Genomic DNA, 12476 nt, shown 5'->3' with positions numbered 1-12476 from the left:
CATCTAATTTGGTTAAAACAGCAATTATATATCTATCTATATATATATATCTCTCTCTCTCTATATATATATATATCTATATTGTTTTTTTGCATAACCTGCACTACTTTAAGAATGCAACGTTTGTTTGGTTCTTTTAATTAACTTTTTGCTCTAAACTTTTTTTTTATGCTTACATTATGCCTTAAATTAATTTTATTCATTTAAGATAGAATCTTAATTTTTTTTTCTCCCCATACATTCCTAGCCATCCCGATGATGATTAATTTCTGGGAAACATCCTCAGCAGAATTATTTGAAGGTGTTGCACTGGAGAGTAAAGGCAAAGAGGCAGTGGCTTGTGGGAAAGAGGGTAAGATTCATTACTAATCCTGCTCTTAAAAAGAGGGGTCTTTTTAGAAAACTAGTTTAACTTACAAGCACTGAGAGACTTTAAGAAAGTCACTAATCACGGGAGCAATGGGTCTCTTTGGAACATATTTTAACTGACAAGCCCTTAGAGCTTTCTGAGAAACAGGATAGAACTATGGTCAAAATGAAGTGCAAATTAATAAACGTGCGTCATGAGGAGAAAGAGGAGGGAAAACAAATTAAAATATAATGAAAACAAAGCCTCTCAGAAAGGAAATATATCAGTTTAGTAGCAGTGTTGCCATGTCAGGGATGAGGTGGGAGATGATTTTCTCTCTCCCCCCCCTCATCTCTTTTTAAAAGTCCCAAAAGGAACAAAAGTAGGTGGCATAGTTAATTTTTTATTATTTTGTTTACTAATTAAATCCATGTCCCTAAGGCCAAATTTGGCCTAGGTAACTTTGTTGCCACGTTTTCTTGTTTACCAAGCACAGAGCTTAGTACTGGCCCTGAATGACATCATTAGCCCCCTTTTGTTTGGACTAATTTAATTTTCTGTCTTTGGTCGTCTTGCACCTGTCCATGGCCTTCATGGCTGAAAAGAATTTAACCTACTTTTCATCAACTTGTTGCTATAGGGTATTGAAAGATCTTATGAACTTTTGTCTTCTTTTTACAGTGAAGTAAGGCAGAGAGTTCAAAACGTGGGTGTTACTGGAATTAACAGTTCCCAGGGTTGGTCCATGTATGTCATTGCACTGGGCTCATTCACACTATGTAACACTCTCTTCCCATGCGTAGTCAATGCCGATACAAAACAATGATCTAGGCTGGTGTTTCTCAGCTGGTGGTTTGTGACCCCTGGGGGCTCAGAAAAGGCAGTCAGGAGGCGGTGAGATGTTGAGTCTTTCATTATGATCTAAAGCAAAGAAAATCTCACTCCCCAACTCCTGCACTCCCCTGTTCATTGTGGTCAGTGTTCTCTGTCAGCCTCTAGAAATATACAAGTTGTATATAGACTCAGCACTGGATACATGTTGTATTCTTACTTTTTTAGTAAATGTTCGAGGGTCAGAAAATATTTGGCTTCCAATAAGAGGTACTTGCTTACTTATTTCAGCTGTGAAATGAGGCAGTTTGCAGCTGTGCACAGTAACCCTTTCATTGCCTGTATCCCAGCCAGCGAGACTGAAACCCGTGCGGTGGTTAGTAGAAATGGGGACGAAGCAGAAAGTTTTGATTCAAACCGGCATTGAGTGCTGTCAGCGATCGCAGGAGAGCAAAGGAACCCAGGGATCATTGGTCACTAAGTCTCCCAGGCAGAGGGGGGAAGGGGGGAAGAGAAGACAGAAAATGAAGGAGAAATAAGTGGGGGGTGGGAAGGTCACAAGCTCTCAAATCTGCCCACATCCAGTCAGTCATAAAGTCTAAGGCCAGAAGGGACCACTGGATCATCTGGTCTGACCTCCTGTCTAGCACTGGCTGCCAGCACCCGCCCACTAAACCCAACAGCTGGAGTGAGACCAAAGTCTTGCAGCCCACAGGAGACTAGACTGTTCTATGCCCCAGGCAGAGAATAGGAGGGACCGAGGTGCCCCAGACCCCTGCAGTGGCAGGGAAATGGTTAAGTGAGATATTTCTGGGTGATCCTAGTGAGTGCCCCACACCCCACGCTGCAGAGGAAGATGAAAAACCCCCAGGTCACCTACAACCTGACCCAGGTGGAAAATTTCTTCCACATCCCACCTATAATGATCAGTTAGACTCTGAGCATCGGAGCACAAAGAGAGAGAGAGAGAGAGAGAGATCCACCCTGCCCAATATCCTGTCTTCTTTTCTGGCCGTTCCTGAAGCTTCAGAGGAAAGAGATTAAAAAAACCCTCTAAAAATACATAGAGGGGGGAAAATCCCTTCCTGACCTTCGGACTTGCATCCGAAGAAGTGGGTATTCACCCACGAAAGCTCATGCTACAAAACGTCTGTTAGTCTATAAGGTGCCACAGGATTCTTTGCTGCTTCCTGACCCCTAGCAGTTTTGGCTGAAACCCTGAAGCATGAGGGTGAGGAACATAATACATAAAATGGAAGTGAGCCCCACTTCACGGTCCACTATTTGTCTCTATTGACCAAGCCTTCCAGCTATCACCAGCAAACTTCATTTAATTTACTGCACCTACACTGGGCAGACTTTGTCCTGTCCCTGCCTCCGCCTGGTCCCCACCGTTGGGAGAGTTGCCCTCAGGGTTTTAAAACTAGCACAGTGGGTTTAGCACTGGTGGGAAGGGCCGGGTCTGGGCTGTGATAAAGTGATGGAATATTTTCCCAGCATGCGAGTCAGAAACATCTTGTGCAGGGAAAGGGCCGGGGAAGATCATGATGTGACAGGAACTAAAGGTCCTTCTGAAATCTTCCCTGTCACCCTTCTCACCCTGACAGGCAGCAGAGTAATGCCCACCTGTGGCTCCAGATTTTCCCACCCTCCCATGGGACAGGGAAGGGAACTGGCTGTAGTGGAGCCAGTCCAGGTAGGGATTATTGCGGGGTTGCTAATGGGTTCCTGCTGGAGGGAGAGGGGCAGGAAATAGTGAGGGCTTGGGATCTTTGGGGGAGCTCAGAGTGGAGGTGGGATGGGGGCAGGAAATAACCAGGGTGGAGAAAGGGAGGGGGACACGGCATCTGACAAACTTGCTGGGAATTGTTTAACCCAAGTCATAACATAAGAACATAAGAAAGGCCGTACCGGGTCAGACCAAAGGTCCATCTAGCCCAGTATCTGTCTACCGACAGTGGCCAATGCCAGGTGCCCCTGAGGGAGTGAACCTAACAGGCAATGATCAAGTGATCTCTCTCCTGCCATCCATCTCCATCCTCTGACGAACAGAGGCTAGGGACACCATTCTTACCCATCCTGGCTAATAGCCATTTATGGACTTAGCCACCATGAATTTATCCAGTCCCCTTTTAAACATTGTTATAGTCCTAGCCTTCACAACCTCCTCAGGTAAGGAGTTCCACAAGTTGACTGTGCGCTGCGTGAAGAAGAACTTCCTTTTATTTGTTTTAAACCTGCTGCCTATTAATTTCATGGATTCCGGGAACAGATCCATTGGGTTTGGGGGAGGAAATTACCCTATTTGTGGAATGGGGTTGTGTTGGGAGTGGGGGAACCCTGGACAGCGCTGGGGAAAACGTATCAGATTCCCAGTGCAAGAACATGAACCTACTGGCCAGAGGCTGCTAGGAGATTCGAAGGAGGGGGTGGGAGGTTACCCACCAGTGGGGCCTAGAGTAGATAACCCCTCCCCTTCCTTCCAGCTGCTGGCAATGGGAAGCCTGTTGGGATTCCTACTGGGGAGCCGACCCTGGAGCCTGCTGGGGGCCCCATCCCCCGTATCAGCCTCTGGCTTGTAGGTGTGTGATGGAGGAGAAGACCCTTCCCCCTCTGTCTGCTGGGGGGGATGAGGGGATCTCTGTCTCCCCTCCTGTTTTGCCTCCTGGCTGCTCTGAGCAGGGTGGGGGTGGGACCCTGCTGACTGTCTCTCTCTCAGAGCATCCATTTGATTGGCTCCTCTCCCCCATGAATAGTGGGGCTGTGAGTGGGGCAGCAGGTTGTGAGTGGGGGACTCTTGCTCTTTCAGGGGCCGGTGACCTTCGAGGAGGTGGCTGTGTATTTCACCAGGGAAGAGTGGGCTCTGCTGGACCCCCGTCAAAGAGCCCTCTGCAGAGACGTCATGCAGGAGAACTATGAGAATGTGACCTCGCTGGGTAAGGATTCCCGTCCCCTCGGTTCTAAGAAGGGGAGATGAAGAGTTAAGGTTCACGCCACCCCCACAATGCCACCTCTGCTCTGCCCTGTCTCAGCAATAGCCCATTGAAAGCATTGAAATGGGGCAGACTAGGTCCCTCAGGGTTCACATGCACCTTGCTTCATATCACAGTCATAGCTCTGCCAAGCTGCTCCAACTCCTCCCTCCACCATCCAGTTACAGCTACAGCTAACCCAGAGCACACAGCTGGAGGCATGTGGAGAAATGCTGGTATTCCCATCTCTGAACACAACACAAACAATGGCATGTTCCTAGTCCTTCATAGCTATATTGGAATCATAGATTTTATGGCCAGAAAGGGCTATTAGGTCATCTAATCTGACCTCCCGTATAACCAGGTCATAGAATTTCATCCAATTACTGCTGTACTGAGCTGAATACCTTGTGTTGGACTCAATACGCCCCCAGAAAGGCATCCACTGCAACTTGAAGACTTCAAGAAATGGAGAAACCTCCACTTCCTTTGTTAGTTTCTTAACCTTTGCACCAGTCTTACTGAGCCATTCCTGCAGGGCCAGGGGCAGAGTTAAGGTTGCATTTAAGGGGTGGTGTGTATATTAACTCTTCCTCTTCTGGTTTTCAGAGGTTTAAGTTTAGCCACCACCCACCTAGTGCAAAGGCATGAAGCAGAACTGGGAAACCTGTACTCGGTATTGATGTAGGTTATGGGCATTTAATTTCCTTATTTTTTAATAGACTTTTTCAGCACTCTGTGTCTGCATGAGAGAATTTCCCAGCATAATTATATCAATTAAGGATGTGTTCTTTTGCATCCCTAACAAACAGAGCTATGGTGACAAAACTCAGCAGCTCAGAAGAGGCCAGAGTGGATTTTAAAACACTTTAAAATATTGCTCTCAGCCCTGAAATTTTGGAATCAGGGGGAAACATCTAAGGCCACATCTGTACTTACCCGCCGGATCGACGCGGCGAGTTCGACTTCTCGGAGTTCGAACTATCGCGTCTGATCTAGACGCGATAGTTCGAACTCCGGAAGCGCCGCGGTCGACTCCGGTACTCCACCGCGGCAGGAGGAGTTGCCGGAGTCGACCTTGGAGCCGCGGAGTTCGCTTCCACGGCGTCTGGACGGTAAGTCATTCGAACTAGGGTAGTTCGAATTCAGCTACGTTATTCACGTAGCTGAATTCGCGTACCCTAGTTCGAACCAGGGGCTGTGTGTAGACCAGGGCAAAGAAACTCCTTCAGAATGCAGGGGGAACTCCTTCAGAATGCAAGCAAAACGCACAATACACCTAGTCTGAAAGTTAACAGTGGTACGGCTCCGACTCAGATGAATGGGTGTAGCTCAGAGGCAGTGGCCACAGCATGTCCTCTTGACCCAACCAGCCAATGACTGTGAGAGCAGTGTGAGGTTCCTATTCAGGAGTTCTTGGGGGGTAGGGAGGAAGGAGAGCAGGGAGCAATGGGAGTGGAGAAGATGATGGGGGAGCTAGTGGTTGTGGGGTGCCACAAGGTAGGGAAGGCTGAGTGTAGTGCAAGGAAAGGGATAGGGATGTGGAAGACTAGAGGGAATCAGGGAGGGATGGGTACCATGGAAGGAAGAGGAGGTGAGGAATCAGAGACAGAATCTCCTGGGAACAGGGAGTGTGGTGGTTTGGGGGAGTGGGAGCCTGGGAATGGAGAAAAGGGGTGGAGGTCCCAGCAGTGGTGCTGTTGGGGCTGCGGGGATTGGGTAGGAGATCTGGGATCCTTGGAAGTGGAAAAGACTGAGGATAGTGGGAAGGGGATGGGGAGTGGTTTCTCCAAGGAGCAGGAAGGATCTGGTGGCAGTGGGAAGGGAAGGCTTCAGGGAGGCAGATATTTGAGGCCCTCGACTGAGAATGCTTTTGCCATAGTCTCTAATGATCTCTCCCAAGCAAAGCTCAGAACCAGTGCTCCGTCCTTATTCTTCTTGACCCGTCAGCCTCCTTTAATACCACTGACCATGGTCGTCGTCTTGACATCTTGTCTGCTTCCTGGTTCTCCTCCTACCTCTGTAACCACTTCTTCAGCGTGTCCTTAGGAATATCGTCCTCACCCCCACTCCACTTTTCTGTGGGGGTTCTACAGGGCTCAGTCCATGGTCACTTCTTCTGCACTGTCGTGGAAAAATTGACCACACAGTTGATTTTGGGTCAGACACACACTGAGGCACCTTTATTAAAATTCCGATATGCATAAAGGGAAGGTCAACATGGCCCCACACAAAGAAGGTGGGGGTAGCTGCCTTGCCTTTAACAGACTTTCACCAAGCTTATAAAGGCCAAAACCACAAAGCATAATTACACATCACACACATTACACGTTACCAACTCCTTATTTGGCATACTTTCTTACTTTTAGCGAGCCTGTCACGATCTAGGGATTTTCCTGCTATTGTCCCAAATGTGGTTTTCGTTGGTAGTCTGCCTGCCTTTGGACCCCTGCTTGCGGTTACTTCTGCAAAAGCTCTAGCTAGACTCTGCGTATTACAGCTGGGCACCTTAGGGCCGCTTGGTTCCTCTTTTTGCTTTACTTCCTGGTGCCCGTTATATAGACAAACAAGAATTGCAGAAGTTAACCTTTGTCCTATATAGCAATTTGGTTTTGCCTGAAAGGCAGGGGTTAGGATGCAGTCTGCTTCTGACCCTATGGGTGGGGGTCTGGCAGCTAACTCAGCTTGGGGCAAGCGGGACACAGTCTGGGGCACACGGGACCCCTTAAAATCCCTATCAGCACTTTATCTCTGGGAAATCTCACCCACAAACACAAATTCAGCTACTGTCCGTATGCTGATGAATCACAGATCTACCGCTCTACTCCAGACCTGTCTCCTTCTGTCCAAACTGAAATCTCCGCCTCCCTCTGATGACTCCTTGTGGATGGCAGCCATCAACTCAAGCTCAACAGCTCAAATGTTGATAACAGAGCTCTTAATCCCCAAAGCCAGCCCCCCACCTCCTTTCTTGCTGTTCATCTCAGAATTAGCTGATGGAATCTCAGAGCCTCTGGCAATATTTGCAAACTCAGATGACAGGAGAGGTCCCAGAAGACTAGAGAAGGGTTAACATAGTGCCCATCTTTACAAAGAGGAAAAGGGAGGAGCTGGGGAACTATAGACTAGTCAGCCTGACCTCAGCACCAGGGAAGCTACTAGAACAATGTATAAAACATTCAATTTGTGAATACCCGGAGGATGAAGAGGTAACCGATAGCAGCCAGCATGGATTTACTAAGAACATAGCATGACAAACCAGCTTGATATCCTTCTTTGATAGGGTAACTGGTTTGGTGGCTAAAAAACCTGGACTTCAAAAAGGCTTTTGACACAGTCCCATGAGTAAGCTGGAGAAATGCAGGCTCAATGGAACTCCCATTAAGTGGATATATAATTGGTTACACAACCGCAAGCAAAGAATAACTATTCTTGGAATGATGTCAGATTGGAGGGATTTCTCAAATTGTGTCTGTTGCTATTTAACGTCTTCATTAATGACCTGGATGTAGGAATAGAGAGCATACTGATCAAATTTGCAGACAACACAAAGCTGGGGGGCTTGTCAACACTTTGGAAGCTAGAGCAAAACTTCAAAGGGATCATGATAAATTGGCAAACTGGGCTATAGACACCAATGAAATTGAACAAAGACAAGTGTAAGGTGCTACAGTTCGGGAAGAAAAACCCAATGCACAAATGCTGACTGGGGGATAACTGGAATGGCAGCAGCACCGCTGAGAAGGATCTGGGAGTTGTGGTGGATCACAACCTCAACATGAAGTCAACAGCGTGATGATGCTGCAAAAAAGAAGCAAATGCATTAAGAGAAGCATAGCATGCAAATCACAGGTGGTGATAGTACTGATCTACTCAGCACTGGTTAGGCCTCAGGGGAGTCCTGCGTCCAGTTTTGGTCACCAGTGACTAGACAGGATGTAGAGAAACTGGAAAGAATCCAGAGGCAAGTGACAAAGATGCTCAAAGGGGTGGAACGCAAACCAGTGAGCAAAGGCTGATGGAACTGGGTGTGTTTTTAGTTTGGGAAAAAAGAGTTAATGGGGGGGATATGACAGTGGTTTTCAAATACTCGAAAGGCTGTGTGAGCATGTGTGGCCGTCCCTCCTGGTCTGTCCCAGGGCAGAGCTGCAAAGTCTCCAAGCCCAGGCCCTCAGGCAGGGTGGGGCAGCAAACAATGAGGGGCTTTGCCCAGGGCGAGCACCAAACAGTCTAGGGCTCAGGCAGGGGCAAGCACCAGTCTAGCGTCGTAGCTCGGCGGGCGGTCGACCAACACAGGCCTCCTGGCCAAAGGTGGGTGGCAGGAGGTAGGGGGACCCCGGCCCACCTGACTCCACCGGGTCCCAGCCCCGGGCCCTAGCAGTGGCAGTGTTGTCCGCCACTGGATCAGCGAGGATCCGCCCACAACACCCTTACTTAGTGTCAGGCCAACACTCAGCCAGACGATGGTCTAGTTTCCCTGGGCTACTTCCTACAATCCCCAGGGTTTGGTACCTCTGGCCTCCATTTCCCCAGGTCGGTGGTCTGTGGCAGCCCATCAGCTCGTTGGCACCTCGACTAGCTGGTGACCCTGGGAGCTTTGGCCGGTCCTTGGTGTCCCGCTCCGGCAGCGGGTGATAAGTGTCTGTCTCCCTCGGCAGCTCCAGCCCAACTGAGCTGCAGGGCCCCCTCCTTTTGTACTTTTGCTTCCTGTCCAGCCCCTCAGGTTCCGGAGGGGTGGAGGTGGCTTTCCTGGCTCTGTAGCCCAACGGGCGGGTTGTGGTCCCTGCTGGTCTTCCCCGCTACAGGCTGCCATACAGAGGATGGGGAACAGTTCTTCTCTCTTGTCACAGAGGGAAGGACAAGAGGCAGTGGGTTCAAACTACAGCACAGCAGATTTAGATTAAATCTCAGGAACAACTTCCTAACTGGAAGAATGGTAGAACAATGGAACAGATGCCTAGGGCGGTGGTGGAAGGTTATTCACTGGAGGTTTTAAAAAGGAGGCTGGTTTAGTCGCAGCAAATCCTGCACCTTGGCAGGGGTTTAGACTGCATGACCTTTGTGGTCCCTTTTAACTCTGTGGTTCTAAGGGGAACCGGGGTTGGCCTTTGGAAAAAGCTAAAGCGAGTGTGTCGCCCATTAAGGGTATGTCTGCACTGCGTCTGGAGGCTGCCTCGTTCCCCGTGAGTCCATGCTGACTCACTACAAATAACGGTGTAGGCGCTGTCGGTTGCGGCTGTAGCTTGGGTTCTAAAGCCAGGGGTTGAGGGGGGTGGGTGGGCTGGATGGTCTGAACTCCAAGCAGAGCCCTAACATCAAAGCAATGTCTCCACAGCCATTTTTAATGCACTAGCACGAGACTCAGCCTGGAAGGCAGCTGACTTCCTGATGCACCTTAGACATACCCTAAAGAGGGCGGTCCCAAGGGAGACTGTATGAAGGTTGGGTCACCTAACTCCCTGTAAATCCATGACCCAGCCCCCTCCCTTGGCATCCTGTCACCAAGCCTTAGTGGGTCACAACTGAGGATGCCAAATTCAGGACGAACTGCTGAGAAATAGGGCAAACACAACCCCAAACTGGTGGTTATTCTTTTATAAGTTTCAGAGTAGCAGCCGTGTTAGTCTGTAACTGCAAAAACAACAAGAGTACTTATGGCACCTAAGAGACTAACACATTTATTTGAGCATAGCATGCATCTGATAAAGTGGACTGTAGCCCATGAAAGTTTATGCTCAGATAAATGTGTTAGTCTCTAAGGTGCCACAAGTACTCCTGTTCTTTTAGAAGATAAAGCAAACCGGCCACAAAAGTAAACTCCTGTTTGACCACACTGGCTAACAAGAAAACATAAAGACAGTTTTCTCAGGCATTCCAGTTCTTATAACATCACCAAAACCACTGGATTCAGAGATGAGCAGTTCTTTACAAGCAGTGTCATTAAATAATAGTTTCTTCTGATCCCAAAGGGCTAGCCACTCCCAGGTGAATATTAGCTTATGCATTCAATCACACACACCACACACACACACACACACACACTGTCCCGCCAGTCGATGTTATAGTTACCAGTCCAGAGTCCAGATCAACCTAGTGGCCAGCTAGGTTGATCATGGGTAGGAGGAGCTGGGTTCCGTTGGTCATGACACGATGCTCTGCGGAAGTCTTGGCAGGATGAACCCAAAGTTTCATGGCAAGGCACCTTGTTTATATAGTGATTTTTCCTTCATTGGGACCAATCAGTTTTGCACTGTCATGCTGTAATCAATTGTTGTTTGACGAGTGCTTGTTTTCTTAAATTGTCCTTTTCATCCTTTATCTTGTTCTTTCATCTAGTCCCTCAGGGAGTTCTCCCAGGCTGGTTTAGATCCCAGCTATCTTGTCCCCACTGATAGGTGCCTGTCTCATCTTTAGAGTCGTCAGTCTGCCCTCCTCTGACACTTCAGTAGGGGTGTGTCGCAGCCTCCTGGTGCCCTTGCATCTGTCTCCGATTCCTCCCTCGTACATCTGGTTCAGCGATGGCCTTCACACTTATCTCTTAACACACACATTCCTCATTCACACACAAAACAGAATTAATTTACACACAACATTTTGAACAGGAACATCAAATCGCAATGCAAAAGAAACCAACCATGGCATTCTTTTACTTATTTTAAAATGCTAAACCTGCAACAAATTGGTGACCCTCAAAGGTCTGTTACTGCCTTGAAATCAGTCCAGACATGGATCCTGGCTGATGTATCTCTACCCATTGGCCCATTAGGCCATTCCTTTCTGTTATTCAAAAAGGGTGGCTAGCAGGATGTGATCAGATCATACACCAATACACTTAATACATGCTACATAATTATTCTTTATCCTTCATTCCAAATTATATAAAATACAAACATAAAATCCCACAACTACATTTGGGGGAAGAACTTGGGGGAGTTCAGTTACTGATTTTTATTTGACCTCTCTCCAGCACTTGTATTGGTTTGGCCTTCCCCTTTCCATCCCTGTCTGAGGTTTCTGTCTCTATCACAGCAGGTGACGCAATGGTGTGTGAGAAAGAGGAGCAGAATTCTCAGCAGGAAAATGTTGAGCAAGTGGATAAACACAGAGAATTATCACAGAGATCGAAAAGGAATGTGTCCTGGAATCATGAGCCGGGAAACTCCTGTGAGATTCAGCACAGACCAGAAAGAGAGCAGGGAAACCATCCAGGGGAGAAAGTGGGTAAATGTATTTCCTGTCAGGGAACTCAGAAGGACCTCAAGGAAACCACAACCCAGCAGGAAATCCTGAGCGGAAAGAGAAAAAAGACATGCACTGAGTGTGGAAAAAACGTATGTGATTACTCCAGCCTTATAAAGCATCAGAGAATCCACACAGGGAAGAGGCCCTATGAATGCAGTGAGTGTGGGAAAACCTTCAATCGCAGTTCGCACCTTATTAGGCACCAGAGAATCCACACAAGGGAGAGCCCCTATGAATGCAGTGAGTGTGGGAAAAACTTCACTCACAGATCAGGCTTTTTTCGCCATCTGAGAATCCACAGAGGGGAGAAGCCCTATGAATGCAGTGAGTGTGGGAAAAGCTTCAGTCGCAGCTCACACCTTATTAGGCATCAGATAATCCACACAAGAGAGAGGCCCTATAAATGCAATGATTGTGGGAAAAGCTTCACTAAGAGCTCAGCCCTTTCTGAACATCACAAAATCCACACAGGGAAGAGGCTCTATGAATGCAGTGAGTGCCGGAAAACCTTCAATCGCGGCTCACACCTTATTAGGCATCGGAGAATCCACACAGGGGAGAGGCCCTATCAATGCAGTGAGTGCTGGAAAACCTTCAATCGCAGCTCAAACCTTTTTACCCATCAGAGAATCCACACAGGACAGAGGCCTTATCAATGCAGTGAGTGTGGGAAAACCTTCTCTTGGTTCTCAACTCATGTTAGTCATCAGAGAATCTGCCAGGGAGATCAACACTATAAAAACCTCTAGGGCTAGCAATACTTTCTTTTTCTTTAATAATTTTCCTGATTCCCACACAGTAACTTTTGAAGCTGTTTGAACTGTTTGCAGCATGGTTATCCCTCAGCTTGTCCAAATGAGTGGCCCATTTTTGCCTTTTTACAGTTTTCCCTGTTTTGAGGTAGACCAATTTGTCCTTTCTATCAACTCCATTGTCTCATGAGTAATTTGAGTGAGCCCTTCCCATAAGAAACAAGGGAGCATCACATTTATAGCATTCCTCCTATTGCAAAGTTATTGTTAGAGTCACCAGTGATTCAGATTGTATCATTGCCAGTTGTTCTCACGTTGCTCTGGGTTGTG

At 47.8% G+C, this 12476-nt stretch overlaps 1 long non-coding RNA gene across 1 annotated transcript; it reads left to right on the top strand.

The window, feature by feature from the left end:
* The first annotated feature begins 256 nt into the window (after positions 1-256).
* LOC123356970 lies at positions 257-4032 on the top strand. The gene is made up of 3 exons (XR_006575476.1): positions 257-352; positions 2788-2876; positions 3990-4032. It is a non-coding gene; the product is annotated as an uncharacterized LOC123356970 (long non-coding RNA).
* The last annotated feature ends 8444 nt before the right edge of the window (positions 4033-12476 follow it).

The sequence above is a fragment of the Mauremys mutica genome, unplaced genomic scaffold, assembly GCF_020497125.1.
Source record: "Mauremys mutica isolate MM-2020 ecotype Southern unplaced genomic scaffold, ASM2049712v1 000111F_np12_subseq_200944:242595_obj, whole genome shotgun sequence".
Classification (NCBI taxonomy): domain Eukaryota; kingdom Metazoa; phylum Chordata; order Testudines; family Geoemydidae; genus Mauremys; species Mauremys mutica.
The sequence above is the reverse complement of the archived record's forward strand: the minus strand, read 5'-3'. Positions and strand labels throughout refer to the sequence as shown.